Source organism: Onychomys torridus, chromosome 6 (assembly GCF_903995425.1).
Source record: "Onychomys torridus chromosome 6, mOncTor1.1, whole genome shotgun sequence".
In the NCBI taxonomy this organism is placed as follows: Eukaryota; Metazoa; Chordata; class Mammalia; order Rodentia; family Cricetidae; genus Onychomys; species Onychomys torridus.
Window position 1 is genome coordinate 59,183,811 of NC_050448.1, and position 20,294 is coordinate 59,204,104.

A 20,294-nucleotide genomic window follows, 5' to 3' on the forward strand; every position below is an offset into this window, starting at 1 on the left:
TATACACATCCACATACATACATACACACATACACATACACACACGTATATGTTCCCCATCTATGACAGTGATATTTCATATATTAAGGGGACAAGGGGATAAGTATATGGGTTTTAAGAACACTGACAATCAACATACGAGGGACTTCATGATTTGGAAATTTTGATTCAGATGTAAGTAGGTCAACCTAATTATGCATTGAAGTATCAAAATTAATGTCACAGTTCAGGGCTTAAGTCACAGCAACAGATGTTCCTCTGCCTGCACAAACTCTTGGGCCAAGAGTCAAGCTCTAAGTCAAATCTCACCTAAACATTCTCTATCTGGAAAATAAGGCTACTGATACTAATTAGTGTCTAACTATGTTGTGAGGATAAACAAGCAAGAAGTGTTAAGTGGTCATCTCTGTGTCCAGAAGTGATGGCCATGCTATGTTTAGCACAACTACTAGTTACTGGCAGCGTGGCCCTGGAGACTTCCCACTGTTATCAACCCCAGTAACTAGAGAAATGGTGATGAAATCCAATTTAATTGAAGACTAGAGGAAATACGATGCCTTGTTTTCACTGGTTCCCACAGATTTGTAGTTTTTAAACAAAAGAGAAAATATCTTTATGTTCAAGTTTTGAAAACAAAAGACACAATATCTCTTCTACTACTTATCTGGAAACTTCTTACAACAGAGGTAAAATTATCAGTGTCTGGTTGGCAACTTTAGAGTAGACCAATGCCTTGACACATACAACATGTCCATGATGTAGCATGCCCTATACTCTACCGAACAATTACACTAGCGAACACTGTGAATTCTATTACTGTCAAATCTTTTTATCTACTCAGAAAGAGCCACTAACATTTTATACATTTTTTAGCCATTTTCAAAGCCTACATAAGGGAGGTCTGGTATGTGTCAAGTGCTTATTATCCTAAAATTACCAGAAACAATATCTGTTTGAAGATTGATGAGTACTAAGAGAATGATGACCATGACCCTTGACAGGAAACTAGGTGTGACAGTAAGAGATCAGAATTGGTCCAGAAAATGACAAAAGCAAAATAAATGGGTACTGATTTATCTAGAAAGAAGAGCCTAAATGAATATATATATTCTTTCCATGGAGCCCTGGGAACTTTTTATAAGTTCCTTGACAAAAAAAAAAAAAAGAGTTGAGTCAAAGTGACATAGGCATGGCAAATTCACACTTCAATGCCACTATTAGAAGTAGAAACTTTTCAAACATGATCAAGACCTGGTTAATCAAGAGATGAGCTTGGCCACAGAGAGACCACCACAGAAAGACCTGGAAGAGCAAGTGCAAGCATGTCAATCAGTCGGGTGGTAAAGGTAGCAGCAAAGGTGCTTCCTTGAGTCTCGAAGGCCTAGAGAGGATGCTCTTCCCAAGTCTGCCTGGTGGCTCAGCCACTGACTAGTTGATCCTGGGAACAACTGGAGCCTCTTGAACTTTCTGGTCGACAGCACAGTTCTTTCTGATCCTTAAGGCAGAAAATGATCTTTGGTTACCAATACTAGGACCGTGGAATGAATCTCCCTAAGGTTCATGCTAGGATCAGGCTAGCAGCAGACACAGAAAAAGCTAACACAAGAATCCAACTTATTTTGAATAATTATATAATGCTTAGTTCTGAAGAAATCATGAGCAAAAATGCATTTGGCTTCTTAACATGGACCTAAATTGTATATTTAGATACTAGTGAGGAATGTGTGGGGAAGAGCTGAGTCTTTTCCCACTATATTCAAAACCACAACCTTACTTTTTAAATGTTTTCTGCTTTCTCATAGATTCAAAGCAGGGAACTAAAAGAAATCTGTGTGTTCACAGTAAATCTCAATTTGTACTTTTCTTTCAGTATCTTTTACATAAAGTCACTGAAAATGCATATGTTGGATAAGAGAAGTTTGAACTGTCATGGGTTTTAGAGATCATTTGCTGTGGTCTCTTGTACTTTACAAGTGACCGATATCCCAACAGGGACAAAGGTGATGCAGGAGTTCAATTTGTTCATGAGTCCAAAGTCACCAAGTTCACTCTGACCACTTTCCTCAACTTAAATGTAGAAACACTCCTCCTATAGACTCCCTAACCGGAGCCTGGGGCCTCACAAGTGCTGGCAAGTGCTCACTCACTAGTCTACACATGCTTGGTCCTCACTTAATTCTTTTGGGTTCTATACACGGCAAGCTTTTGGCATTAAATTCTTTACCTTAGTTGAATCAGAGGGTTGCACATAATTTTCCACATATCACACAGTATTAAGATACTTTTGCTGCCTATAATTTCTTCAACCTTTTCCCAGATTGATTCAGATGATTTTTTCATCATCTTTCATACTTTCTAAATAAAGTAGCCTTAGTTGACTCTGCATTCTTCAGGTATATTTTTTTTAAATAACTTTATTCATTATTCTGTGTCTGACACTTTACCAAAACTCAGACATGATTCCAGCCTTCCTTTCACCAGCTGTGTAGATCAGAGTAAATTTATCCAATGTGGACCAACCAGCACATTATTTTCTCACAGTAAGAGCCAGAGAAAGGGAATTTGGTGTGAGATTGTGTCTTCCAATAAAGTCAGAAGCTATGCCCATAAAGTCTCACCTATATGACTGCCCAAACATGAGCTGAAAAAAAATGACAATAGACATACTGAAGCCAGAAGATTCCCATGAGACCTCAACACTATACAAAGACCTACAAACAACTAAGAATGCTGAGAAAAGGAAATAGTCTTCCTTAGAGAATTGGTTATCTAATAGCAAATAGTCAGCCTAGAAAGTACACATATAAGTAACATTACACGGACTAAACAGATTGCATTTATGTATTTATGAATATATATATATATATATATATATATATATATATATATATATATATATGCATATATACATGTGTGTGTGAGTGTGTGTAGCAACAATTATTGGGGGGAAGTCATAAATTTGAAAAATAGCAAGGAGGAATATATGGGAGGATTTGGAGGGAGAAAGGGGAAGGTAGGAATGATGTAATTATATTATAATATAAACAGGGACAATGGCACATGACTTATGAGAGCAAATTTAAAGGTTCATATACACCTTTTATTTCTCATTTACTGTTATCTGTAGTTTTTAAGTTTTGTGAAACTAAAATCTTACCATAAACATAGATTTCTGAATTGCACTAAGGTCTGAGGTTGCCAAAGAAGTCAACAGTGCCCATGAAACACCCTATTTTCTCCCCCATTTCAACATCATCTAAGGAACAAACCATATGCTCCCTATGGTTCAAAAGTTTTTGAAAAACTCTTCGAACAGTTTTCCTCTGTCACTGAACACTCAATGAATATAATTAGCATTGGTAAATATATTAAAGTATCAACTCTAAATAATACACAGAATAAGACACCAGCAATAAAAATTATAAAACATAAGTAAAATGAAGCTAGATCAGAGCCTACAAATTATATTACTTTTCACAAACAGGGTTGGGCACGGGTTGCTATAAATTTACTTACAATTCAGTCAAAATTCAGAGACTATGAAAAAATGATCTTTTTATATTCATGGAAGACTAATGTGAATGATGCACACTCACACTAACTTCCTTAAGGGGCTATGACAAAGACGGAGTGGAAGAAAAAATAGATAGTGGACAATGTACATAAGAAACATCACTTTCAGGCAGCAAGCAATGGGATAAGGAATAAAACATCTAGTAACATGCAGAATTTGAGCATCAGTGTGAAGGTAACTAGGTTTAGACACAAAGACTTGGGCAAAGGACCACAGAAGGACTGCCCAGTGAAGGCAGGGATGAAGGAAGCTGTGGGAAAGAGTCAGGAAAGGATGGCTACGGGAGATAGTGTGAAATTAATGGGGGCATGAGGTGGCAGCTAGGGAGATCTGAGGACCACAGTGGCTCTGTCTGAAGCGATAACAAGAACATTTATAGGAAGGAGTGACAGAAGGAACTCAGGGCATCCAAATGGCTGTTGAACTGTATTTTTGTTTATGTGGCTTTTGATTGTTAGCAGAATATTTAGGGAGAAGTATGTTTATTGTCTTTCAAGCATAACAAATGGGAGACTTTAACCTGTGTCCCTCCCCCGAAGGAAGCTAGTGAACATAGAACTTGAATTTAAGGTCCAAATGTGACATAAAGAGAAACAAAAATGACTAAACTGGAACTCTGGGACTGATTGTGTTTAAGGATTCAACAAAGATGTTATGATTAAGACATAGAAGTAGTGATAAGCAAAGTATGATGGGAACAAACACAAAAGGGGAGACACACTCAAAAAGAGATAGATGTGGCCAGAGAGCAAGGAGTTTGAAGGCATCCTTAGCATTTCAGATTGGAAAGACATTCATGGAACTGGAACAAGAAAATTGAGTATTCATGTGGAGTGGAGTGAAAGGAAATAAGCTCAGTGGGGACAGAATGGAATGTGTTTGGTTTGAATGTGAAAAGAATGCTATAAGATGAAGATCAAGTACACCAGAAAAATATACAGACAAAACAGTCCCCAAAGCATCATGACTATGTTGTCAATGGAAGCTTCTAGGTAATACAGTAAATAAGGTTTTCTTAATAAATAACGTAGAAACAACTAGAAATCCACATGGGAAAAAGGATCTTTACTAATACTTTATACCAACAAAAATCTGTAATGTGCCACACGCTTAAATATTAAAATCGTGAAACTACTTGAAGGAAACATAGAAAAAATAGTTTGTGACCATGCACAGGGCAGAGACTCAAGGAGAAAAACTGTGAGATGCAAAGTAAGAGCAGGATAAACTGGGCCTCATCAAAACTAAATACCAACAAATACAACTACTGTTCTCTGAAAATGGTGTTAAATTAGCTAACAGATAGACATACACAGCCAGAGAGGACATCAGTAACACACCCATCAGCAAAAGTTGACTCTTGAATATGCAAAGCCTTATAGCTCAATAAGAAAAATGGTGATTCCCTTCAAAAATGGGCAAGGACTTGATTTCTGTTTTCCTTAGAAGAGCCATTAATAGCCAATAAATAACTTTCTAATATGTAGAATATTATAAATCAGGCAAAATCCTATAGGGTCTCTCTGTCTGTCTGTCTGTCTCTGTCTCTGTCTCTCTCTCTCTCTCTCTCTCTCTCTCTGTGTGTATGTGTGTGTATGTGTATATTAATGTTAATCAAACTCAAGACATCACAAATGGCCTACCATTGACTTATAACCTGTTATTTTTTTTTTTTTTTGAGTCTCACTAAGCTACTCTTGTTGGTCTGGAACCCACTAAATAATCAAAGCAGGCCTTGAGCTTGTGTCCTCCTGCCTCAGCCTCCTTTTCAGCTGTAATTATAGCTCTGTCCCACCAGCTCTAGATGAAGTTTGAAATATCAAAGGTTTTTACAATATGGAACAACTAAAATATCCATATGCTGCTGATGGCCAAATGGTACCATAACACTAATTTGATGTTATCATAATATTATAAGCATTCCCTTCGACATAATGTATCTTTTCAAATCTTACATATTTATTCAGGAGAACTATAAACATATATTTAAATATAGATTAATACATAAATGTTCACACCAGCTTTACTTATATTTTGGATGAGCCATCTTTCCATCCCTCCAGTTTTATTTGTAAGAACCAAAAACTTAAAGTCCTTCTAATGTTCATCACTGCATAAATGCATAAATAAAACGTTGTGGGAATGGCACTCAGAGGACGCACACATAACCACATAGGCAGATTTCAAAGGCATTATTGCGAGCAAATGAGACCATGCACATGAGAGGACAAACTAGTTATTTTTATATAAAACATGGAAGCTTAAACAAACCTGAAAAACCATAAGGCAGAATGCTAGCTGCCTAGAGACAAAGGGGATGGGAGAGATGGAAATTTTCAAGGTGTTAAAAGGGTCTGTTATCTTGATCTCAGCCATTGCTACACAGGTATACCTGGCCATATGTGCAGTTCCTTGCATACTATTTTTGCATTATCAAGTTACTTACAACAATAACAAATCCCAGAACTTAAGAAATTTCTGTCCCACGGACCACAGGGAAGAAGACTACTTCCTGGCTGTAACCCCTCATGCAACCTCCTACACCCATCAAGGCAGCAGAGAAAAGCTGGCATGTGAGAGTTCTCTGCAGACTCTAACTTCTTATGCCAGATACTTGCAGCTGCCTGGTCAAAACTATTTTCCTGACCATGCTCTGATGCCTTCTGTGCTGACAATTTCTCTGAGTACAGGGTAGCTTTCCAGAGGCTATGTCATGTGATGACATCATCATTCTAATGGAATTTATGACTATCTTAAATTTTCTGAATTAGGTCTAGTATATGCATTGAAGATTGGTACAGTTCACCTTCACAGGATGTACATATGACCAAATAGACAGATTTCGGAATCATTATTGTGAGTGAATAGGACCATACACATGAGAGGACAGACTGTTAAGTTCTTCTTATATAAAACATGGAATCATTTCTATTCTTCTTAGCTGTGTTTTTACATTTTTAATCTCTTAATACTCTAATTAATGCTTATTAATATTCATGAATTAACATGAGTATTTTGTAATTCTAGATTTCTCTTCTACTTACAGAAGGCAACTACACAGTATTGTTTAGGAGAACATTCAAATCACCTTAACAAGTCTAAACTGAAGATTTTTTTACTTAAAATATTACCTTCATGTTTAATATTTATTTGGATTTAAAGGAAATCTATTTATGCATTTCTTATAATGAAGGCTGTACTTTTGACTTCGAAAGAAGTGAATGTAAATGCCCTCAACCTTCAGCTCCCGTAGCTCCATCGGCTATGACTGATAGTTTCATAACACTTAAAATTCCTCATAAGACAGCAATGGCCAAGTTAACACAGCTCTTTGGTACTGAGTGATGAATTGTGCTGGCATGTGTAATGTCCGTAACTTTCAGGACATCTATAGTTTCTAATGGACCAGCATGCAACATCACAGTGATGGGTGACATCATGCAAGTGGGATGGTTCAGAAAACATGGCAGAGTTGAGGATGCTGAGATCTTGAGAGCCCATACTGCACAACAGCTTTTAGAAAATTATAATATCTTCATTTGGGTGTCATGCCAGAAACAGCTACAACGTATGACACTATACACTAAAATACTCTTTCCAAATATGTATACATGGTTTATTTTTCATATATTGCCAAGAACCTTCATTTGTACAGTGATAAAAAATATTTTTTATTTCAAATAGTCATATAACATGATTGTGGATTTTACCACATTTATAGTTGCTGTTTAGAAATTATATTCTTTAAGTTTATATGTCACTAATCTTGTAGATGACACTACTAAGTCCCCTAAGTGCCACAGTAACTCAGAGTATGTGACTGCATCGTCTTTACACAGGATGACTCTTCCCATTTTAAAGATGTTATTCCCTCAATGGTCTAGACTCCATCATGTCTTCCTTTCTTCAAGACCTTTCTTTGGTAACATCTCTAGCTATTCTTCCCTTAGAATCTTCCATCAGTTCATTCATTCACACATTCTTTCATTATTACCCATTTGTTCATTCATTCATAGATCCAACAATATTTCTCAGCTATTCTTACATTCTTGAAAATAGCATTTTAGAAATTAAGAACAAGACCCAACTCCATACCCTTAAAGCAAAAACTGCATGCAGAAACCAAGGCCACATGAGGTCATTTCAAGGTGAACTGAATGTGTCATGGCAGGTTGTGATGGTGACTTCAGAAGCTTTACAACGAAACCTGTATGTCACATTGGCGACCTCTTTCTGACATGTGCGTAAGCAGAACTTTGTAGAACAAATAGGAAACAGTGGAGTAGAGAAATCCAGAAAGGATTTTCCAGTATAAAATGTAAGTGGGCCAAATACAAAGGCGTAGAAAAAAAGAAGAATGTGATAATGCTGCAGCTGAGGCAGTTGACTGATTGCCCTGAAGTAAGGGCAAGAACAAGGTAAAGCTGCAGTGACAGCAGTGTGGCAGTTATGTCACCAGCCTGAACTTCTAAGCAGGTGGGCTTGAACCCCCTTTTAAAGTAGTTCTCAGTGCATGGTGTGCAATAGAAATCATTGAGATTTGTGTTCAATGAACCAAGTGTCATGTATCAAGGAGGAATAATGCAATTATAACTACATTTAAAAATGTATTGTGTAAAACTAGACTGGCAACCAACAGCTAGTAATCTTCACTGTGAAATGAATCACTGTTGGTGATACAGTAGAAGCAGCTAAACTGGATTATTCTGGTTTGATTTAGATAATCAAAACTCCAAACTACTGGTGAGGAAAAATGTTCCAACCATCGCTAAAAATGAAGGCAACTTGATAGGCAACACCAAAGTGCAGCTATTATCTTCTGATCACCTTCCTACTGTGTGCATCATGTTGTTGCCCAGCACATCCCATCTGGGCCTGTCTTTTTTTCTTTTTTATTATTAAGAAAATTTTTATTTATTTTACATACCAATCACAGATCCCCTTCTTCCCTTCTCCCATCCCTCCAGCCACCCCCCACCCTGTAACCCACTTCCCATTCCCTCTTATAAGAAGGCAAGGTCTCCCATCGGGAGTCAGCAGAGCCTGGTACATTCAGTTGAGGCAGCTCCAAGGCCCTCCCCTTGCCTCAACGCTCTTTGAGGAATACCCCCCATAGGTAGTGGGCTCCAAAAAGCTAGCTCATGCACCAGGGACGGATCCTGATTCTACTGCCCCTTAAGCAGATCAAGCTACACAACTGTCTCTCTTATGCAGAGGGTCTAGTCCATTCCCATGGAGGCTCCACAGGTGTTGGTCTAAATTTCATGAGTGCCTACTAGTTTTGGTTTGGTTGTCTCTGTAGGTTTCCCCATCATGATCTTGATGCCCCCTGCTCATATAATCCCTCTTCTCTCTCTTTGAATGGACTCCTGGAACTTGGCCTGGTGTTTGACTGCATCTGATTCCATTAGTTATTGGAGAAAGGCTCTATGATAACAGTTAAGGTAGTCACTGATCTGATTACTGGGGTAAGCCAGTTCATGCCCTGCCTTTCTTATCTATGTCACACATGCTGGGTCTTTCTTTCTTTTATTCTTTTTTTTTTCCTTTCCTTAACTTTGCATTAACTTAAACAGTCTTTGCCCACATGCCATGCTCTTGATTGAAGGTAGTAAGCAATCTAATAAAAGGCACTTTTGATCTTAGGGAAGCAAAGTTATACTGGATAAAAGCTTTCTGTTGAAGCCTAGAGGCACAATGGGAAAGACCACATCAACCCAAAGGAACTTAAGGATTAGGGCAGGACCAGGGAGACAGAAACTTGGGTGAAGGTTAGGCCAGGAATACCTCCATAGTTGTATGGTCTTGCTCTTGGCTATGCCAACAAGTGAGCCAAAGATGGTAAGAGATTTAAGTGGAAATGGACTCATAGCCTATGGGGAAGGAGGAAAGAGGACAAGAAGAAGCAGGGGCTTCAGTTAGGGTGACTTACTTTCCAAGTAAGTGACAAACTCCATCAGGAAATACCATGACTCCCTTCCAAGCACTGCAGAATGTTTAGCATAAGGCAGCACAGCATAAGAATTATTCTGAAGCCATTCACCAGAAAAAGATTCAGAAATAGATGTTGGGCTACATTCCATCATTCCTATGGCCACAAGTGGAAGGAGAGGGATGCCACCTAGAATTAACGACTGCAAAGTTTTTAAAACATTTGAAGATGTGAAATTTTACCCAATTTTTCACCCAAAATCCTATCCTATGCTGACCACAATTACAAACATATGTAGCCACTCCAGTGTAAATTTGCCTTGTTTTCAGTCAGCTAGATTGAAATGTCCTAGCCCTTAGGAAGCTGAGACATGAGAACGGCAAGTTCAAGCCAGCTTGGGTTACAGGGTGAATTGGAGGCTAGCCTGGGCAACTTAGGGATGCAAACGAGAACAGAACGAAAATAACATCATGCAGGAAGATGCAAATCTTGACATCTCTGGTGTTGATCATTTTATTATGCCCATCCAAACCTCCTTCCCTGTCACAGATGCAACCTTCTAAATAATTCACACATGCCAATGCTGTCATGAAGCTTCATGATCACAAATGCTCAGCTTAATAGATTACCTCTGGGAACGAAATATTGAAATTACTTCTTCAGCGTTTTATTAACTCAACACTACAATCCCCTTGGTAGATATGGACACATTCCAAGAGATTTCTCAGATGCTAGAAAACACAAATAGAATCAAACCCAATTTATAAATGCTATGTTATTTTTACTATGTATGCATACATATCTATAATAACCTTCAATTTCTAAATTAAACACACCAAGAGATAGGAAACAATATATTAACATCTATAATAATACATTGTCATAAAAGTTATAGAAAACTTAGGGATTATTTATTTCTGGAATCGTCTATTTAATATTTCCATATCACAGTTAGCTGCAGGTAAATGAAAGCACAGAAATTAAAACCATACATAAGAAGATTAATGGAACATACATGAATCACACTTCATTTAATTGCTTATAAGAAAGCATATCTGAATTTGCAGTGTGATGTTGTGCAACCAAGACTATGCAGCTAACAGTGTGTATGTGTGTGTGTGTGTGTGTGTGTGTGTGTGTGTGTGTGTGTGTTTAGACTAGGAAAATAAACATACTTAACAAAAATATGCAGAATTAAAGTAATGTGTTTTTTTGTTTTTGTTTTTGTTGTTTTTCTTTCTTTTTTTAAATTTTTTTATTTTATTTATTTATTTATTATTATTATTATTATGTGTTTTAATTTTATACATCAGCCATGGGTTCCCCTGTCCTCCCCCCTCCTGCCCCCACCCCCACCTGTTTTTGTTTTTGTTTTTAGTATTGTTGAGATGCACAACCAGTGTGACGGTATTTTGACTTGGAGACCTTTGGAATCCCTCATGAACAGAAGCCTCCCAGTCTATGACCATTTCTTATAATACTGTGAGTGTGTTAAAACAGAATTTGGATAACAGATAATTTCATGGTTAGGTCCCTAAAAAAATTTTGAACTCTGAATGACTAGAATTGATTTGTTAATGCCTAGTTAAAACTGATGTGTCTACCTTTCACCCATTCCCCAACTTAAACAAGTGTAACACAGCTCCACATTACCTAATGAAGCAAAGATTCCACCTAACATCCTAGTTATGACCTAATCCCTTCTTTTCTTGCATGCCTTACACAAATGTACTCTTAGATAATCTCATTCCTCCAAGCAACACCACATCATGGCACACGTCTTAATGTGTATTTATGAGATGTTCAGCATTTCTCCTGGATGTTGGTGAACAGAATGGGTATTTAGACTAACACCCCGCACTCCCCACAAGCCTAATGGGGAAAAGATGATCCCAAATACAATTATAATGTAGTGCGAGAATATACAGGGAAAATATAAGGTGTTGTTCAAATGGGTAACAAGACAGTCAATTCAGCATTAGAAGAACAGGAGAGTTGAATCTGCAGTTTAAAGAGTAAATCCGTGTGGGTCTCCCAATAGAGAAACAAGAAGAAAAGTAAACACCAGGGCAAAGTAAGCACTTAAGTTATCCCCTAAGGAAGAGGCCACACTGGACAGTGTAGCTATTCTAAAGATGAGGCATGAGCCGGGGCTAGGCCAGGCAGAGTAATCTTCACTGTGGGAGAAAAAAACAAAACAAAACAGAATTGTGATTTTCAAAATGCCCATGCGGCACCCTGTGTCCAACACTTTGGTCATACCCACTTGCCTGCTCCCTGATGTGACTCTTGCCTTGTCCTCTGCCTGGCAAACTCTCCCTTCGACTCTAAACCCTGTGGTCCCATGGAACCCAACACGCTGGCCTTGTCCTGGACTGTTCCTGGAACTCATTCCTGAGTTTTTCCACTTCAGAGCCATCTCCCTTCTCAGGTCTTTAGAACCTATTAAAACTGCCACATGCACATCAAGCTGCTCGTTAAGGGCTGCCATGTATAATTTGGAGACTATTTCTTGCTTTTGCTAGCTGCCATGTGCAGACTTTAAATTCCTTCCAATCAAGGACTGTGTCATCAACTTGGTTGTGTCTCCTCAGTGACAAGTATAATCTGTAATAAACTTTATTGAGAGAAGAACAAAAGAGCGGCTGGTCCTCCAGAAGGGCACCATAAATTACAAAGCATTAAACAAAACCGCAGCCTTTAAAGCTTGCAAGAACAAAAATGTCTTTTGATTCATGTTACTGATGGCTAGATAAAGCAGTAATGATGGCATTTTCATTAGATGTGGGAAAAGTGTTCTGTCTTTAAGGAGACAAAAAAGGTCACATGTCACGACATCCTCAGACAGTCTGTATGACTCTAGACTCAATGTCACTGCTGCTCCTTTCCAAAAAAGAAAAAAAAAAAATCAGTAATACTGAGACAGAAAGTAGAATAAGAAATATATGGTCCAGGTTATACCATGCTATAAAACCTTCTAAGTGAGTTCAAGTCTGGCAAAAAGAAGAAATTACACTACAGAGTACCAAAACGATTGGTTAGATAATGGAATTGTCCAAAGAATTTTTAAAAATACAATGATGGTGAGTTTTGGTAGTGTAGCTGTGATTACAGCACTCATGAGGCTGAAGCAGGAGGATCATGAGTTCTAGGTCACACTGAGCTATAACTGAAGGTCATGTCTCAGTAGAGAAATGTGAGAGGAAGGCACGGAAAGAGGGAAGAAGGGAGGAGGAGAGAAGAGAGGGAGGAAGAAAAGCAGAAGGAAACAAACACCAAGTAATGTGTTAACAGGGAACAAGAAATCCAGACAGTGCCTCCATTTTCAAAATAGAGAGTGTGTTCCACTAACTCTAACCCAAAAAACCTTGACATTAATACCAGGCCCAAATCCAAAACGAATCTTTAAAGGGTACTATTTAAGTACTGGAAATGTGATGTGTTGTTAACAGGTCATTATAAATGAGCCCAGTGTGACTGCTTTTGGTTTTTGATAAAGTAACTTATTATCAGTTCTGCAGAAAGTAGAAACAGATTCCAGTCAGGAATCTGACCAGGTCTGTCTGTCCCAGTAAACTCCAAGAAAAGAAAAGCAAGAGCCTTAATAACCTGCAGGAAAGCCTTGTAAGAGGATCAATTCGATGATAATTCTGAAACAGAAAGAGGGGTTCTGGGGCCATGTTAAGGATCTTTGCAGCTCATCATTCTGCAGTTACTTGGATAAATTGCATACTGATAAAATCTGTTAGTGCCTCTATGGTGAAAAATGTTTGATTTATATTATCAAATTGGAATAAAAAAATTCTGACCTTCTGGAACAACAAGGTAAAAACAAAGGTTAAATATAATTGTAGTAAGTATGTTTTGTAATTCCTAAATTAAGACAGGTGTGCTAGCACACATCTCTAATACAAGCTCTGAGTGTTCAGAAGCAGGAAGATTGCAAGTTCAAGGACAACTTGTAATACACAGTGAGTCCACAACAGTCAGCCAAATATGAAATTAGGGAAATTAAGGTATTTGTAAAAGAATATGCAAAAGAGAAATGGGATTTAACACTGTAGTAAGAATGCAAACTAGAAAAGAGGGAAAGAAAAGAAGAAGGAAGAAAGGAAAGGAAAGAGAAATGGAGAGAGAGATACACTGACTTACATTACAGCATCCAGTGGAGATGAACCAGTGCATCTGACAGCGTTATGACAGTCTTCACAAATGTGTCTGCTCAGCTGTGAGGACTACAGTTTATGAAGAACCAGTTTACTCAAAAGAGAAAATTCTCAACAGCAAAGACTCTCTCTCCTCCTTTACCAATATGAATGAATAAAAACAACTGATTATCTCAGAAATTGCAAGAGTTGTTATATGTAAAAAAATTTTTTTTTACTCAAAGGGCAAAAGTAAATAAATATTAAAACAGTGTGTCATTTGATACAACAAAGGTGTCTTTATGTTCAAAACTGTTATATAAAGAAAGACCAACTCAAAGTAGTCTTAGAAAAATTTGTCAAAAGTGATATCAATCCTTCTAACTGAAATTAGCAAATGTAATCATCTGCTAAGAATAAAGACTGAGGGTGGTCTTCATAGATTAAGAAAACTGATAAAATTCTAGAACATTTGCTACAAATAAATGGTACATGAAAAAATCAAGAAGAAAAAATAACTTCACAGCCCTGTCAACATAAAAAAGCAATGACACGCATTAAATATCCATTGATCTAAATGTAGAGCAGGTCAGTTGGTGGTCAAGTAAATGAAGTAGTTGAGTTATTTTTCTAGTTGAGTCCACCTCAAGGAAGACTTTGATACAGACATTCCTGACAGTGTCTGTTGGGTCTTTGGGAAACTATTTGGGAGTTGAGCAGAGTTGAAATTGGACTCTAAAATAGGTTGGTAAAAATAGGAAACTGTTAGGAATAAAAAAGGGAGAGAGACATCAAGTTGTTATAAGTTAGTAAAGTATTTGGAAGGACAGGTAAATGTGGTAAAAAAAAAAAAAAATTAGTGTCTCCAAGGTTTCTTTAGTGAGGCTTAAAGTGATGAGAAAGATCCGCAGGAAACGATGCACTTGATGGTTCTTTAGAGAGTGGTGCAGGTTAAGGTCAAAGCTAAAAATAGACCAATCACATTAGTAGATATTGAAGGAAGCCCTGACCACAGAGGAAGACTGGAATGTGGTGTGTAAAGCTTCTGTTGGTCTGGATTGTAAAGAAGGGGAAAGGTTCAGAAGGTTCAGAAAGTCAGTGCGTGCCGACAACGGAGGGGAGTAACAAGTATGCTGGCTGAAAGTGCAATTGATGACAGAAATCCCCATCAGGTGCTTCCGAACGGGCTGAAGAGCCTGCATAAAAGGCACAGAAGGACATCAGCGTGGCCATGCTTGTAACAATCCACAGGAGTGCTCCCCAAACAAGCACTGTGCTTTGCGTGGTGTTCGTGAGTAATATAACCCATGGCATCAGACACAAAATGCCTGAACTCAGTGCCAGCAAGGTGTAGCTCACTAGACACCTATTGTGCAGCCTGCAAGGCTTTGTAAATCCAATGGTAGAGAACCGAGCTTGGCCAGAGATGCACATGTTGAAACAGACACTCTCGGTGTCATGTGGCAGAATGGAAAGGGATACAAACTAGGGTAGCCAGGAGGGTTAATGTGGGAGTTTACCTAGCTTCCTATCAGCCACCCTCTCCTGGTTGACTTCTTGCTAATCATTATTGTGTGGGAGTAGTTGGTATGTGAGTTAGATCTGGCTTCCATTGTATATAAAGAAAGGTTTCCTTTAATACTAACTGGCAAGCATGCTGGGCAAGGGAATATAGTAACCATGGCCACCAATAGTAGCATTTCTGGGGCAAAGAAATAATGCCCCAGAGCCTCTACAATTTTAACAAGCAGTATTCTCATTGAATGATGAGGGCACACCTGGCCCCAAGCTCTTTTTATGCCCCCCCACCCCCCCACCCCCCGTAAACAATTGTATTTGTTCTTTGTAAGCACTCTGGGCTAGAGGAAGTGGGTGCCTACTGACCTAGATATACAAAATAGGGAAAGTATTGCAAAGGTATTCTGAAGAAAGATAAAAGAAAAAGGGAGCTCGTGGGATGGCTCAATGGGTAAAGTCTCTTGACACAACAACTAAGGTCCTGAGTTTGTTCTCCTGGATGCACACAGTAGGACAGCAGGCATCTGAAAGCTATTCTCTGACCTGCACATATATGCCATGGCATGTGCGTACACACACATGTGTCTACACACACCCACAAGATAAATAAGTGAAATCAGAAATTGTAAAGAAAATAAGTAATCAGGTATGATACAGGATGGACAAGAAAGTATCCCGGCTTCCAGTAAGTTGACTTATTCAAAGGCACTGAATCACCAACAGCACTCCAGATTATTGAATGCTCTTGTGCCAGGGTAAGATGGTGATGGCTAAGGAAACCACTGGCCTGAGGCTGGACCCAGATGGCCTGGAAAGAACAACTGCCATCAGTATGGGTGTTTTAGAAAGAGACATTTCCTTCTACAAATGTGCAGAAATTTAATGAATAGGATGTCCAGGGAAAGTCTCTTGGGTAAACAGTTCTCATCAAGTAGCATAAAAATAGTTCCATAAAAATTGAATATCCTCTCGAAGCAAGGAAAGCAAACAACTTCCATGTGAACCTGACTTTGAAAGCAATTCTACTACACCACTTCCTGCGACTTTTTCCCCCATCAATAACAGATTTTGGCTTGTTTGATTGATGTATTACTCTGCCTTTCCAGTTCCTCTCACTTCACGAGACTCATTCCTAAAGCCAATTTGGTGTTTGTTTTTTAAAGATTCACCAGAGATTTGGGGAACCTATAATGCTATCTTAAAGCAACCTTTAAACAAAATCAATATTCTCCCCTCCCCTATACACACACTCACTAGTGCTAGCAAATAAATAAGAGAACTCATGTTTCTTTCACTGTCTCTGACACAATCCAATGTTACATGGTTTTTAAACATGTTTGAACCAGAAAGGGAAGAAAACATGCTCCAGGTGAGGAACAAAATCATGTTACATGGTTTTAATTGTTCAGTGAAAGAGTTTGTTTTTTTTTTTAAGTCTGAAGATATCTATGACAAATTATTGTAATTTTAATACTCTAAGTATTCTACTGATACATTACTCATAACAGCATAATCTCAGTGTCATTACTTAAGCTTGTTATGAAGTCTACGAATTAAAGCAACTTTCCAGAATGTCTTGAAACAGGATTATCTAATAAGCCATAGTTATGAGACACCAGCACTAAATATTATGAATTCTTTCCTATTACTGGATATAAATCATAACTTCACAATTCTTTCCTCATTCCCAAATGGCAGAAGATAATCACGTATTACACCTCAACATATATAATGGGGGTCTGTCTGGGGCTATTGACAGGCTGTGCCTTGTGGGACACTATACCAAGCAAAACTACAGGATATTTCAGTTTGATTTCAATGAGAGAAAAGTATTTGATTTTCTGTAATAAGCTGAAAAGGTCCAACCGTGCAAGTAGAAACAAAATCCACCCATGCATGCATCACAGACTTCTGCTAAGTAAACGTCACAGAACTCTTCTTAGCAAGTGATACCGTTAATGATGTACTTGAGTCTGTTTTGTATGAACCTTTCTTCTTTTGTTAGTGTATTTTATTTAGTATACCAAGATTTGATTGTGACAAGTTCCTGTATATGAATTGCTCTACTCTGCGTTGTTTTGATTTGCTCCCCTGCCTTCCCCGTCTTGTTTGTCTTCTTTTTCCCCATGTCTTTTCACATTTTATAGACCCTGTTGCCCTTCTTTGTCCCTATCCCTCCTCTCTTTGGCTCACTTACTCCCTTCTCATAGTTCTTTCATATACAGAGAGCTTCATACATACATACATACATACATACATACATACATACATACATAAATACATACCTCTAGTTTTTATATACTAGAGAAAACGTCTTTTGCCTGTTTTATTTCTCTATGAATGATGTCCAGTTCCACCCATTTCCCTGCAAATGTCAAGATTTTATTCCTCTGTATGGAGGAATAAATGTGTATGTATTCACCATTGATATTCCCACATTGTCTTTATCCATTCACTTATTGCTGGGCACTAGACTGGTTCCACATCTTGGCTACTGTGTCTAGTAAATATCTCTAAGCAACTGTCTCCGAGGTGTGCTGGCACAAAAATATTTTCTGTATATACCTGAAGGAGTATATATAGCTCAATCTTGAGGCTATTTCTATTTTTAAATATTTTGAGGATCCTCCATCCTGATTTCCATAGTAGCTTCCCAAGTTTACATTTCCCCAGGTAGTGTATACAGATTCCTTCCCCCACCCCCTCACTCCCACCTCACCAGCACTTGAACGGTTTAATTATTGCAGCACTGTTCTTGAAATCTTCTGCTGGTCTGTGTCTGCACACTTTATGTCCAGAGGCTAGGATTTGGACCAGAAAATATTCGGCTTAATGGTGGACCTCATTTTCCTATTGGGTCGCAAATTTCTCTGTACGTCTGAGGAGTTCATTCTATCTCCCAAAAAATGCAACAGCTCAAATGTTTTGTTATAACTTCTGAGACTTCAAGACCCCTAAAATAGATCATATACCTCTAAAATAGATCATATACCCAACTATTTACTAACTGAACAAAAGCAACATACTATTGCTGCTTCAGAACTCTAGACAGTTTCATGGTGTCATCTTCTGCCTCTTTTTTGATCATCACCGCTCTTGACAATAAAATATCCGATGTGATCCTTTCTGAAGAAAAACAGTATTGCCAGTTCAGGAAAAAACAACAGATTGTGCATACATTACGATGAAACGATACACAAAACTCCTTGTCTTTAAGTACCTCAACGTGCATGCAACAGGAGAGTGAACGTTTCTCCTACCAAGAATCATTGTTGGAGAGCTGATGTTAAGAAACCACTATGAAAGTGTAAATGGAGGTAATCTATATTCCTTTAAACCCAGCAAGGTTTCAGTATGTTGGAAGCCAAGATACATCCAACCACTTAAGGGAGCCGGACAACTCTCTGGCTTACTTCAGAAGATGTAAACTGTTTATCAAATTTAAAACGAAGGGACGACTATGTGAACCCCAACAAAAAAAAAAAAAAAAAAAAAGGTTCAGGAAACCAGTACCTTAGAATCACGTGACCATACTTAGAGGCAGCCCAACACACACAAAAGTCACTTAGAGGCAGCTCTTAGGACCTGGGACAGGCTGTGCACTCGGCTAGGCCCAGGAGACTGTTGTGACGCCTGGATATTGCCTTCCAGTGTGTTACAGTCATTATAACAAGAGAAAGGCTGCTAATGAGCAGTCAGGCTCTTGCACCCTGCATGCAGGCACACTTTGCTGCGGCCCCAGCAGCCTCTGGAAGTTTGCAGTTTGCATTCTCTAGGGATTTGAGCTGCTTTCCCACCCTGGGGGAAGAAAGCCCAGATGAGGCCACAAGCTGGAGGCTGTGTAGGTCCCGGTGTCCCAGCGTTGCTACAGGGTGAGGGAGGCCACGCAGCTTCTCAGGACTGGCGGCTCGGCGTGGGAGACAGTTGCCCACGCCTTGCACGTTCTCACTGAGGGCCCCCAGCGCCCAGCCAGAGCTGCTCCGGTGGACCACAATCACGCCCTGGGAGTCCCTTCCTCCCTTCTCCCCAGCGTGGGAACAGCGATCTTGCTTCCCAGGGCTGGGCAGGACCCCGGGAGGGCGTGGGAAAGGATTCGGCCAAGGCTCGACACAGGGCCGCCTGCCCTGTGAGCCCCCGGCCCGCGAGGGCACCGCGATCACTTACTCAGTGGCTTCCAGACCTGGGGACCGAGGTTCGTGACCTCCCGCAGCAGCAGAGCACACCCGCACAGCACAACCGCACTGGATCGTAGGTGGAGGGCGGCGGCGCTGGCGGTGGACAGAGAGGTGACGCTGGAGTCGCACCTGTCGGTCCCCGCTCGGGTTCACCGTGGGCACTCACCGCCACGCCGAACACAGCAAGTGCCTTCTGTCCACCTACCCTAAGGGCGCGGCGGGACACACGGAACACCCCCAGCACCCGTTGCCCACGTTACTCGAAACAGTTACTTCTGGCTTTTGTTTCTCCCTGTCATGACCCAAAGGATTCTCCCGTGTCCCTTCCCTACAGCACAGGGCTTCTTTCCACGTCTCGGTGCCATGCCCCCTTCCCTTCTCCAGCCCGAAACACTAGAAAAGCGAGTCACGGCGCAAACTCACCATGGTGCGGTCATGCGAGGTCAGGGCCACCGGGGCACCGGGCCGCAGGTGTCCTAGCTCGGCTGTGTCCCCAGGCGGTGCACTGCTGTGCTCTGTCTTGGGGTCTGGCTGGCAGACGCTGGAGGAAGACTGCCTTCCTGAAAGGCTGCGGGTGTGAGAAACCCGCTGCTGCTCCGAGTCCCTCCCACTCCTCCCAGGCTCAGCTGGAGAACTGAGTCCTGCTCCCCGCCCAAACGCCAGCCTCCAAACCACTAAAGCCAGACACACACATGGAGGGGGGGGGGGGGGGGGACGCTACAAGGAAGAGAAAACAAAGGAGAGACTCTAGGAAAAGTTGGCACCTTAAATACAAAACGAAAACATCTCCTCTACTGCATGCTGGTACAGAACCACTGTAGTTTTCGTAATTCGAAACTCCAACTCTTTAGTGGGAAAGTTTGTCTCTCTTTGGTTGGCTTTGGTGGCCCGGTTTTTGGGTGTGAGGCCGACCTACTTAATCCTTGCTAAGATAATTTTGTGGCCACGGA

General features: G+C 39.9%; 1 protein-coding gene across 1 annotated transcript in view; it reads right to left on the reverse strand.

Annotated features, from left to right (window-relative positions):
* Gucy1a1 (guanylate cyclase 1 soluble subunit alpha 1) overlaps window positions 1-19,473 on the reverse strand; it is a 58,492-nt gene extending 39,019 nt beyond the window's left edge. Inside the window, exon 1 of the mRNA XM_036189446.1 lies at window positions 19,334-19,473. The gene's annotated coding sequence lies outside the window, so the exon portion shown is untranslated. The remainder of the gene's footprint in view (window positions 1-19,333) is intronic.
* Window positions 19,474-20,294: the final 821 nt, after the last annotated feature.